Here is a 12,940-nt window from a genome sequence, read left to right as displayed (position 1 = left end):
AGGCAGCCAACAGCAGTTTGGTAAAGAGTGACATCAGCAGGATCACCACCATCATGTAGACTCAACTTCAAACCTGTTTCCATGGGAGTGGCAATAGGTTTGCAATCTCAAGTCCAAACTTACATAACAATGTCTCTATGTAACTTTTCTCACACAAGGCAATACCACCATCACACTGCTTAAACTGTATACCCAAGTAATGATGCTGCAGCCCCACATTTTTCATCTTGAAAGTAGCATTCAAATCAGCCTTAAATTCAGCAATATGTCTCTCATTTGGTCAAGTGATTAGCAAATCATCTACATAAAGGACCACAATGAGAAGTACATCACCCTCACGCTTTACATACAATGTGCTTTCTGTTGGACCGTTACGAAAGCCTCGTTTGACCAAATGAGTGTTAGCTTTCTCATACCAAGCACGAGGAGATTGCTTCAATCCATAAAAAGCCTTCTTACATCTGCACACTTTTTCCTCTTGTCCTTTTATGACAAAACAGCAAGGCTGCGTTACATAAACTTCCTCAAATATGTCACCATTCAAGAAAGAAGTAACAATGTCTGATTGATGTACATCCCAACCAAAATGAGTTGCCGGTGCACATAAAAAATGCATAGTAGTCATACGAAAAGTGGGAGCAAAAGTCGCTTCATAATCTATACCTTTTTGTTGTGCATATCCCTTTGCAACAAGTCGAGCCTTATGGCGATCGATCTCACCATCCTGCTTGCGTTTCAACTTGTAAACCCACTTCGTACCAATGGCCTTTTTCCCAAGAGGCAAATCACATAAAGTCCATGTGTCATTTTCTATATGTGCATCATATTCCGATTACATGGCAGCCATCCAATTTTCTGAATTCTGTGCTTCATCAAAAGACAGAGGCTCCTCAACATCATGTAAGCTAGACACAGCCAAAGCATAACAATCTGATGCATAAGATGCATGGTGAGAGCCTAAACGAGTACGACTAGACAAAAGTGCATCCAATTTACTATCACGCAAAGTGTGCACCATCCATTTTGGCATACCTCTAGCCTGCTCATTTTCAGCCCTTTCCTCATCAAGTACATCATGTACATCTGCATCAGTAATAAGCTGATCTGTAACATTTTCAGAAACCCCCATAGGATGTACATTTGCCTCATTGGAACTTACATTCGTAATTCCACCACTGAAAAGAGGCAACAAAGTGTCATAAATGTCCTCTGAGCTTACATTACTGTCTCTAGTACATGACAGCAAGGGTTGATCAAAATCTTCCACAAACACTACATCCCGTGAAACCAGAATACGTTTTTTTTGCGGATGATACAACCTATAACCTTTGCTTTCAACACTATAACCAACAAAAATACATTTGACAGCCTTATCATCCAATTTTCTGTGTTGTGTTTGTGGCACCAAAGCATATGCCAAACAGCCAAAAACACGTATGTGCTCAATAGAAGGCTTTCTATCATGCCATGATTCATATGGAGTAATAGACTGCAAAGCTTTCATAGGACACCTGTTTAGTACATAAGTGGCACACATGATGGCCTCAAGCCAAAAAGAATGCGGCAAAGCTTGACTTTCGTGCCATTTCCGTAAGTGACCTGTTTTTCCTCTCAACAACACCATTTTGTTGAGGTGTATAAGGCACTGTACATTGGTGTTTTATCCCACGACTAGCCAGAAATGCATTAAAGTCATGAGACATATACTCCTCCCTCGATCGGAACGGAGGGTGCCCATAGTACATTTCGAGACATTTTCAGCCATAGCCAGAAATTGTTTGAACCACATAAAAACTTCGAACTTCACTTTAAGCGGAAATACCCATGCATGCCTGGAGTAATCATCAATGAAAGTCACGAAGTAAAGGTAATTGCCGAAGGACGGAGTTTGCATGGGTCCACAAACATCACTATGCACAAGCTGCAACCTGCATTGGCCCGAACTGAACCATCCTTTGGAAACTTAGAATGCTGCATCTTACCCAAAATACAGCCTTCACAAGCATGTTTGACAGGTGCTTCAAGAGGCGGAAAAGAAGCAACCATATCAGATTTCTGCAAACGCAGCAAACTGGCAAAATTCAGATGACCAAAACGTGCATGCCAAAGTTTTGCATCTGAAATAGCCCTTGAATCTACAACAGCATTTGCAAAATTTTGTCCACACTTGTCATACAAAGTGAGCTTATATAGCCCATGGCACAAAAGGCCAGATGCAACAATTTCATCACCAAAACTAAGATCATGAACTATACATCTGTCATCCACAAATTTGACTACAAGTCCAAGTCTAGCAAGTGCGAATATAGACAAGAGATTCTTCTTGATCCCAGGTACATAAAGTGCATCAATGTAACATTTAATGGCCTAAAATCTTATGTGTAGCGGAAATTAGCATGAACATAGTGGGCATTTCATTAGAATAGATTCCTAATGAGAATTACAAGAGTGCTTGGGTGGAGAGAGCAACAAAAAGCATAACACCTAGTTAGATAGCATCGACAATACTTTCAAAAGAGAGAGATATTAAGCTATTGACAACAGTTGAGGACCGGATTTGCATGGAGCCGGTCCCCCCTCCAAAAGGCTTTGTATTATGGTTTCTCCATCAATCAAGAGAGACATTGTACAATACAATTCTTTGTGTTCCTTCAAGACTAGCTAGTGCAATGAAGATGGAAGCTTCATACACCAAGCAAAACACTTAATCAAACACAACTTGAATTATCCCCGTTCTCAGACCCAAGACCTCACACACCTTCGAAGATGGTGAGAGCTAGCAGGGTATGAGAGTAGATTGAGAGGAAAAAGAAGTATCTTACGAGAAAGATGTACATCTCCTCACATAATCACTCATATTAGCATAGCTTAGCTTAGTAATTAGCTTGGTAGAGAAGATGAGCATGCATTGAAGCTTGGCTCTTGGTTGGATTTGCATCCACATGCCAAGAGAGTGTTGATGTAGGCTTCTATCTCACAAGCTTGGAGTAGGTGATGAGCTCTCCATTAAAGCTTGGGAGGAGATAGAGTATTCTCCTTTCACACATGGTCAAGTGTGAGTGTGTGTGTGTCAATGCCAAGCAAAAATCAGCCCCCCCTCTCTCTTGGGCGAGCCCTAGCTGCTAAATAGGTCTGGCTTTTGCCTCATTGGACCTCCCCAGGTCAAGCCAATAGGAATTAAGCAGCATAAGTGATAGCCTTCTGACATGTGTCCCCCTTTCCCCTTTTTTGTGAGAGCTTTAGGTAATTAAATAATTAAACTAAACTCTCATTGGACCCCTTTGCCTCCTGGCCAATAGGAATCAGGCAAGCCATGGGGCTCCTGAATGCTCATTGGACCCGAGACTGCCCAATAGTCTTCTAGGAGACTTAATTCTCATTGGTTTCTTTTATTAAATGTTTTTAAATTAATTAAACTAGATTTACTCTAGCTTAATTCTCATTGGTCCACTTCAAGGGTCTTCCAATAGGAATTGGGCACACCTTGTGGGCATCTGGCCTAGGGAGCTGACATGTGTCCCTCATTCCCTTTGTGTAAAGGGAGCCTGTGTGTGTGTGTGTGGTTTCTCTCTCATCTCCTACCTTTGGGGCTCGCCCCCTCCCATGTAGGGATGTGCAAAGACTTTTAGGGCACACACTAAGCATCCAATTTTCCCTAGGGTTGACCTTTGGACACAACCTTTGAATTTTGGAACCTTAGCATTTTGGAAGTCTTAATGGGCTGAACCTTAGGGTCTTTTTGCCCATTGTTTCACATGGCTCTTTTGCAGATGGCCCCCCTTTGGATCCCTATTTTCCCTCCTTTGGATCCCTACTGTGGCCGGTCTGCTAGCTTAACCAATATTCTAGCTTTTTCTCCTTGGCACTTCCCCACATTAAATGATCAGTTTAATATGAGAAAATCATTTAGGAGAATTAGATATTGATTATTATGACATTACCTCTCTCTTGAAATCATAGTCGTCCTCGACTATGGTGTAGAGAAGATAAAGCATATGCATGAGTCCTTTTCTTAGCGGGTAGAGGATCCCTATGTTACCCTACGACATCATTCCATAATGGATGACTAGTCCATTTGGCGCTTGAGAGCCTGAGGCTGCCGCAAGCATGTCTGCACATTAGTCCTATCAGTCTTCCATAGTAGAGTGACAAGCTCTACTTGGTGTTTGGGAGACGTCGTCTCCGCAAACTTGATCTAAGCATGCATACTACTTCATTTTTGTGCACAAATAAAGAAAAAGAGAGTCTTATAAGACAAAAAATTTTGTTCATTTTTAACATTTTGTACATTTGCTTACTCTTGGGAAGCATTGTAAGCATTGACAAGGTTTAGGTTATCCTTTAATTGTATGCCTTGCATCCATCTAGCATCTTCAAAAGGATAATTCTTAAACTTAATAAGATATCGTCGGATAGTCTTACCGCCTCTTAATACCTTGTCTTCATGTCGGAGAATGGACTCGGGCTGCAGCACCTCCTCGTGGTCCTCGATCTCCGGTGGGTCTTCAATAGTTGGTTCTTGAGGTGGCTCTCCTTTGTAAGGCTTTAAGAGGCTCACATGAAAAGCATTGTGTATGAGCCAATGATTGGGCAACTTAAGTTGATAGGCCATCTCATTGATTGGCCTAAGAATCTGGAAGGGACCATAGTACCTTTTTGCTAGTTTAGCATAGTACTTTTGGTGGCCCGTAGGATTCTTGCCCGTCGTGTGCCTTAATCGAGCCTTGGGAAACTTTAACAAGACCCAATCGTTTTCTTTAAAGGCTTGGGCTCTTCTGTGCTTGTCAGCAGCAGCCTTTTGCCTTTGCTGTGAGATAGAGATAGCATCCTTAATCTTTTGGAAAGATTCTTGTAGGTCTCGGCTATACTCATCTGCAGCGAAGATCTTCCCATGTACCTTAAGTAGCAAGGGACTTTTTGATCTTCCCTCAATTACCTCGAAAGGTGCTTTTCCTGGAAGTATGTACAGTGTTATTGTAAGCATACTCTACTAAGGGTAAGTACTTCTCCCATTGGGATCTTTGATCTACTTCCGTTACATAGGCTTTTAGTAGATCGAGAATGGTTAGGTTAGCTATTTCACTTTGGCCATCAGTTTGTGGATGATAGGCCGAAGAGAAGTTTAGCCTTGTTCCTAAATTCTCAAAGAGACCCTTCCAGAAATTACTGGTCATTCTAGGATCTCTATCCGACACTATGGACATTGGCAAGCCATGGTACTTGAAAATTTGTGAAATGAAGAGGGTTGCCATTTGATGGGCTTTGATAGTCTTTTTGACAGGTATAAAATGAGCTTGTTTACTGAACCTGTCTACTATCGTCCATATTCCCGTATTCCCATGGATAGACTTAGGCAATCCAAAGATAAAATCCATGGATATGCTCTCCCAGGTGAATTAGGGATTGGCAAGGGTTGAAGCAATCCAAGTTGCTTCCCTCTATCAAATTTTGTCTTTTGACATACCACACATTTGGAAACATACTCGTGTATGTTCACTTTCATGGTAGGCCAATAGAAATATGTTTCAATTCCCTTTAGGGTAGACTGAATCCCTCTATGCCCCGCATATGGGGGAGCATGAGATTCATACATTACTTTCTCACGTAGTGAGTTAGTAACGCATAGTCTATTGCCATAGAGAAGATAACCATCTTGTAAAGTAAATGGTTCTTCTTTCTTCCCTAATGCAAGGGCTGAAATCACATCTCTAAAATCGGGATCAATAGCATACTCATCTATCATTGAAGATAGATCATTGTGAGTTGCTATGGAAACCGCATTCACTCTCGGTCGTCTTGAGAGTGCATCGGCTACTTGATTATGCTTGCCAGCAATGTGAGCAATATGAAAATGAAATTGCGAAAGGAAATTTGCCCACCTCATTTGTTTGTCGGAGAGCTTGGTCTGCGTCATGAAGTACTTAAGACTTTGGTGATCCGTTCGCAGAATGAAAGGAGTCCCCAATAAATAGTGCTTCCATGAGTCTAAGGCATGTAGAACTGCAAGGAGTTCTTTTTCGTATATGCCTAGAGCTTGCTCAACAGGGTCGAGCCTTCGACTCTCATAGCCTATGGCGTGCCCTTCTTGGAGCAAAACAGCCCCAAGGCAATCACCACAAGCATCACATTGGACCTCAAATGGTTTTGAGAGATCCGGTAGTGTAAGCACAGGTTGAGAGATAAGCTTTTCTTTAAGCTTTTCGAAAGCATTGTTCTCCTTAGCAGACCACGTATACCTAACATTTTTTTTTTAGGTCATGTAATGGTCCCGCAATTTGTGAGAACTTTTCTATGAAGCGTCTATAGTATGCACACATACCTATAAAGCTTCTTAGTTCATGAAGATTCCTTGGTTTAGGCCATCCTTTTATTACCTCTAACTTGGATGGATCCATTTGGATTCCATCTTGAGAGATAATGTGACCTAAATATTGAATCTCTTGCAAGAAAAATTCACTTTTCTTTCGATTAACATAAAGTTTATTCTCTCTTAAAACTTGAAATATTACCTGGAGGTGTTGCTTGTGTTCCTCCAATGAATTAGAGTAGATGATAATATCATCAAAGAACACTCCAGTGAAGGTTCGATGAGGCCTGAACAGCTTCTCCATCAAGCGGTTGAATGTGGCTGGTGCATTAGTCAAGCCAAAAGGCATGACAATGTATTCGTAAAGACCAAATGTAGTACGAAATGCGGTCTTTACAATGTCTTGATCAACTATCCTTATTTGATGATAGCCACTTTTTAGGTCAATCCTACTGAAGTAGGTCGATCCTTGTAGCTTATCAAATAGGTCTTCTACCCGTGGAACGGGAAACCTATTCTTGATAGTGATCCTATTTAGTGCTCTATAGTCGACACACATACGATATGTGCCGTCTTTCTTTTGCACTAATAGCACAGGTGAGCAAAATGGAGATGAGCTAGGCCTAACCATGCCCTTCTCAACTAACTCATGCACTTGCCGCATAATCTCCTCTTGTTGAGCTTGAGAAACTCTATAAGGAGGTTTGTTAGGCGGTGAACTTCCTGGAAGAAGTTCAATTGCATGGTCGTCATTACCTCGTTTAGGAGGTAGCTCACAAGGGATGTCGTCAATAAAGACATCTTGAAACCCCTTGAGAAAATTGGATAACTCTAATTCCTTTTGGTTGCTTTTATTTTCTTTTGCTAAAGCATTAGGTTCATTTTGAGAATCTTTAACAAAAATCATGTACACGGAAATAGAGCTCTTTATTGACTTGTTGAAAGCTGGTGTATGTACAATGGGGATGGTGTTACCCATCTCCTAGCATCTATATACATGTCCTTTTCCCTGAACTTAAAGGAGATTCTCCTTTCAGGAAATTTAACATGGGCAGCCAGGCGGTCAAACCATGGTGCCCCTAGGATTACATCCTCATGCTTGAGAGGAGAGATAAAGAAGTCCTCTTTGTCCACATAGCCTTGGACATGAAGCCTCAATTTCCCGATTAAGGGAGTGACTGAAGCTTCTTGCCCCTTGAAGGCACTGTCTGCGGGTAGGATATCTCCCATCTCGTAGGATTGTATGCCTAGCTTGGTGGCTAACTCCATAGATATGAAATTGTGAGTAGAACCAGGGTCAAAGAGAATAAAAGCATCATGTTCTCTTACCTTTCCCCAAGCATGGCATAGAGGAGATCCTTTGTGGTGAGTTTGGTGAATCTCCTCCTCTTGGATTTCAACCAAAGAAGCTCTAGGAGGATCTTGGCGGTTGTTCTTTTGGGGACAAGCGCGGTACGCATGCCCTTGTTCGCCGCACTTGAAACACCGGTTATCTTTACGATAACGCTCAAGCTCTTCAGGAGAGAGTTTATTCTTTCCTTTGTAAACTCCCTTCTCTTTAGCTTTGTTGGAATTGCCCTTAGGAGACTTTTGGACATTGTCCTTCCCCTTAGGCTCATTGGAACCCTTGTTTTCCGGGGGCTTATTATTTCTTTTACCCCCGTTTGGAAATTGATTCGCGAGGCCACCATAGTATGGTGTATTACCGCCGATATGGTACGTGGCCTTTGGGAGTTGACATACTCCGCCATTTCTTCGGTTAAGCCCGCACAAAATTGTTGCTTTTGCTCTCCAAAATCCAACTTTTTGAAGACAGTGGCTTTGAGTTGTAGGTCCCAAAACTTGTCTACATATTTGTGGATGGATTCATTGGGAGAGAGCTTTAAGCTTCGCCATTCGGTGAGTACTTTGTCTTTGGCATCGGTGGCCAAAAACTGCTTCATAATGGAAGCTCTTAAAGCCTTCCATGTTCGTGGAGCTTCACCGTTGGCTCGTAGGCTAGACCACCATTGTCTGGCGGACTTTTGAAAGTGCATAGCTACATGGCGTAGCTTAGAGGACTCCGTGAAGCCCTCATCTCCAAACGCCGCATCGAATTGCTGGATAAAGGCCAAAACTTTGTCTGTAGCACCGAAGGTGCCATCATAGGTAAGGAAAGAGATGCTCTTCCCTCCCTCTTTGAATTTCTTCAGCTTGGACGACCTCTTCCATGCGGCATAGGATTTCCTATGGCCTCTTCTTTTTGATGGTTCAAAAGTTGCACCATCACTTTCTTCAGAAGATGAAGAATTTGAAGAAGGTGGAGAAGAGGGTGACCTCTTTCTCGCCTTTTTCTTGTCTTGATCTTTGTCGTCTTCACCATAGCTTTCATAAGAGGAAGAGGATGAAGAAGATGGAGAAGAGGGTGTCCTCTTTCTCGCCTTTTTCTTCTCTTGCTTTTTATCATCCCTCTTTGAATTATGGCGTGGAGAAGAGTGTGATGGTCTTCTCCGCTTTGGTGGTGATGGAGAGCGTTTAGCCCGCCGTCTTCGTGGAGCCATCTCCGCCGAGGTGGCGGGAGACTCGCTTCTTTCTCGTTCCTTCGGTGGAGGCTCTTGAGTTCTCCTTTGGGAAGGAGATGCATCATCAAGAAGTAAGTTCTTGAGCCCTTCATATGGATTCTCTTCTTCTTCCCGAATCGGAGAGAGACCTCTTTTGGTAGTCTCACAAGGAGGCTTCCTAGGTGTTCTCTCGTCATGGTGATGAGCTTGGAGAATCCCGTGAGCACGGAGCTGCCGTTGCACTTCACTTTGGAGAGATGGATTGCCCATGGCTTGTTGAAGCCTAGAAACAAGATAGTTAACAAGCATTGAAGCATCATTAGTAGCTTGCTCATGAGCAAAATCAAAGTTATCAACATTAATTTCACTCTCTTTACTATTGTCAGCCATTCTAACAACTTTTAGGTGTAAACTTTTTAGGTGTACTTTGGCACTTCATGCACTTAGCTTAGTTTACTCCTCTATACCCTCTTAAAAAATAGGCACTCAAGCTACTGTACCCGCGGCTCGAATACCATTAATTGCAAGGAATAGAAGAGAGGGTCTTTCGACACCAAACAGCACCGGCTCCTGTCAAGCTTCTAATAGCTCAATAGTGGTTAAGCCGTAGGCAAGCCCCGTAGGACTCCACTATTAAGACCATAGCTCTCGTCGACGGTGATGCCCCGTTAACTGCACAAAGGCAGGCGCACTGCAAGGCTGAAAAATCCCTATTCTACTTACTCACAGGCAATTAATAATACCAACCATTTGTAGCTAGCTTGAGGACCTCCCTTCTTGAGCAAGAAAAGAGAAACCTTGAGCTCTGATACCAATGTAACATTTAATGGCCTAAAATCTTATGTGTAGCGGAAATTAGCATGAACATAGTGGGCATTTCATTAGAATAGATTCCTAATGAGAATTACAAGAGTGCTTGGGTGGAGAGAGCAACAAAAAGCATAACACCTAGTTAGATAGCATCGACAATACTTTCAAAAGAGAGAGCAATTAAGCTATTGACAACAGTTGAGGACCGGATTTGCATGGAGCCGTCCCCCCTCCAAAAGGCTTTGTATTATGGTTTCTCCCATCAAGAGAGACATTGTACAATACAATTCTTTGTGTTCCTTCAAGACTAGCTAGTGCAATGAAGATGGAAGCTTCATACACCAAGCAAAACACTTAATCAAACACAACTTGAATTATCCCCGTTCTCAGACCCAAGACCTCACACACCTTCGAAGATGGTGAGAGCTAGCAGGGTATGAGAGTAGATTGAGAGGAAAAAGAGTATCTTACGAGAAAGATGTACATCTCCTCACATAATCACTCATATTAGCATAGCTTAGCTTAGTAATTAGCTTGGTAGAGAAGATGAGCATGCATTGAAGCTTGGCTCTTGGTTGGATTTGCATCCACATGCCAAGAGAGTGTTGATGTAGGCTTCTATCTCACAAGCTTGGAGTAGGTGATGAGCTCTCCATTAAAGCTTGGGAGGAGATAGAGTATTCTTCCTTCACACATGGTCAAGTGTGAGTGTGTGTGTGTCAATGCCAAGCAAAAATCAGCCCCCCTCTCTCTCTTGGGCGAGCCCTAGCTGCTAAATAGGTCTGGCTTTTGCCTCATTGGACCTCCCCAGGTCAAGCCAATAGGAATTAAGCAGCATAAGTGATAGCCTTCTGACATGTGTCCCCCTTTCCCCTTTTGTGAGAGCTTTAGGTAATTAAATAATTAAACTAAACTCTCATTGGACCCCTTTGCCTCCTGGCCAATAGGAATCAGGCAAGCCATGGGGCTCCTGAATGCTCATTGGACCCCTTGGGAGACTGCCCAATAGTCTTCTAGGAGACTTAATTCTCATTGGTTTCTTTTATTAAATGTTTTTAAATTAATTAAACTAGATTTACTCTAGCTTAATTCTCATTGGTCCACTTCAAGGGTCTTCCAATAGGAATTGGGCACACCTTGTGGGCATCTGGCCTAGGGAGCTGACATGTGTCCCTCATTCCCTTTGTGTAAAGGGAGCCTGTGTGTGTGTGTGTGGATTTCTCTCTCATCTCCTACCTTTGGGGCTCGCCCCCTCCCATGTAGGGATGTGCAAAGACTTTTAGGGCACACACTAAGCATCCAATTTTCCCTAGGGTTGACCTTTGGACACAACCTTTGAATTTTGGAACCTTAGCATTTTGGAAGTCTTAATGGGCTGAACCTTAGGGTCTTTTTGGCCCATTGTTTCACATGGCTCTTTTGCAGATGGCCCCCCCTTTGGATCCCTATTTTCCCTCCTTTGGATCCCTACTGTGGCCTGGTCTGCTAGCTTAACCAATATTCTAGCTTTTTCTCCTTGGCACTTCCCCACATTAAATGATCAGTTTAATATGAGAAAATCATTTAGGAGAATTAGATATTGATTATTATGACAATCAACAAGTGTGAAGGGATTGCCATTGCAACCGTAAGCACAATCTTTCCAACTCCTTGAACTGGATAAGAGGCATTGTTGGCACAAGTGACTGAATTCCCATGAGGGACAGACTCGAAGAATTCATGATGTGAAGTAATGTGATTTGTAGCACCACTGTCAAATACCACACATGTGAATTTGCATCAACAACTGACAAGCATGCATCATGGACAGCGGGATTGGCGCTAAAAGCCTATTCTGCATCAACATCAGCATTACTGTCTCGTTTTACAGAAGACTCAACAATGCCTGCATTTGTAGTGGAACTAGCATTTGCAATGGAACCATCCTCTTTCTTCTTAGCCTCTTTTGCCTTCAACTTAGGACACTGCTTGATCAAGTGATCATTAGCTTTACAATAATGGCAACGCATCTTCTTTTTGTCTTTATCACCAAAATTTCCAGACAAAAGTGCTGCCAGCAGAAGCATTGGGAACAGAAGTTTTGCCACTCGCAGTAGAACCATAAGAAGTGGCTGCATTGTTGTTACCACCCTTTCTTTGAGAAGCAATAAAAGCCTGTTCAACTGCACGCTGTCTAGTCTTTTTTTTTCTGGAAAGTGACTCTTGCAACATCAATGTGCAAAATGCATCAAACTTGACAACTTCTGGATTTCCTTGGGTCATAAGTCTTCAAGTACTAGCAAAAGTCTGGTAAGAATCTGGTAAGGCATCAAGAACACTCTGCACAAGGGAACTGTCTGAAATGACTTCACTTGCAGAAATAAGTTGCTCATTGATATCCTTGACACTAGCAAGGAAAGTGTCCATATCATCTTCCTCATACATAATCTTTGACTCCAGCTCTTTACGCAGCAAAGCAATTTTAGCCTCATTGCGGCTTGCATAAAGACCTGCTAGAATATCCCAAGCCTGTTTTGCAGATTTTGTTGAACGGATGTGAGGAACAATAGTACGCTTCACAGACAACACAATCAATGCATGAGCCTGCGCATCCTTTACATTGACCCAACGAGCCATCCTCAGAACCAGGACGTACATCAAATGCCCTGCACAATATTCCAGACGCCCTTTTACACAAAAACATGTTGCATCATATAATCCCACATAGGGTAATTGTCCCCATCCAACCTGTCCTCAGCAGCAAACATCTTGAAGACATCTGTGTTGTTGTCATCCATGGTAAATGCTTCACCTGATGTGAAAACTGCCCAAAAATAGGAGCACAGACCATAGGGACTGTAGGCAAAATGACAAAATTGCCTGTGCAGACCTGCCTGTAGTGGAAACAGAGGCCGAAATGAGCCCGAATCAGAAATCTGAGCAGACTGAGCTCTACGAGAGATCACCCAAAATATTTGACCTACGGACTCTCGTCAAACCTCACTGTAATCAGAGAAAGTGAGCAGGCGTGTGCTGGAACAGCTGGCGACTAAGCCCGGGAGGACGTAACCTGCTCTGATACCAATTTTTGGAATTAGGGTTGCAAAGAAACGGACACAGCTTGGAGAAGATGAAGGAAGCTCAAGGCACACAATAAAGAGTATTACTTAGCGTGCAATGGAAAGATAGATATCCCTAGAGTGATGGACGTATATACAATGCTCGGGGGGGGGGGAAACCTCCTAAAGAGGGAAAAAGTGCCCCGACGGTCCTAGGTGTTCACACACATCACTACCACATGTAT

Source organism: Adiantum capillus-veneris, chromosome 7 (assembly GCF_014529385.1).
Source record: "Adiantum capillus-veneris isolate H3 chromosome 7, ASM1452938v2, whole genome shotgun sequence".
In the NCBI taxonomy this organism is placed as follows: domain Eukaryota; kingdom Viridiplantae; phylum Streptophyta; class Polypodiopsida; order Polypodiales; family Pteridaceae; genus Adiantum; species Adiantum capillus-veneris.
The sequence above is the reverse complement of the archived record's forward strand: the minus strand, read 5'-3'. Positions refer to the sequence as shown.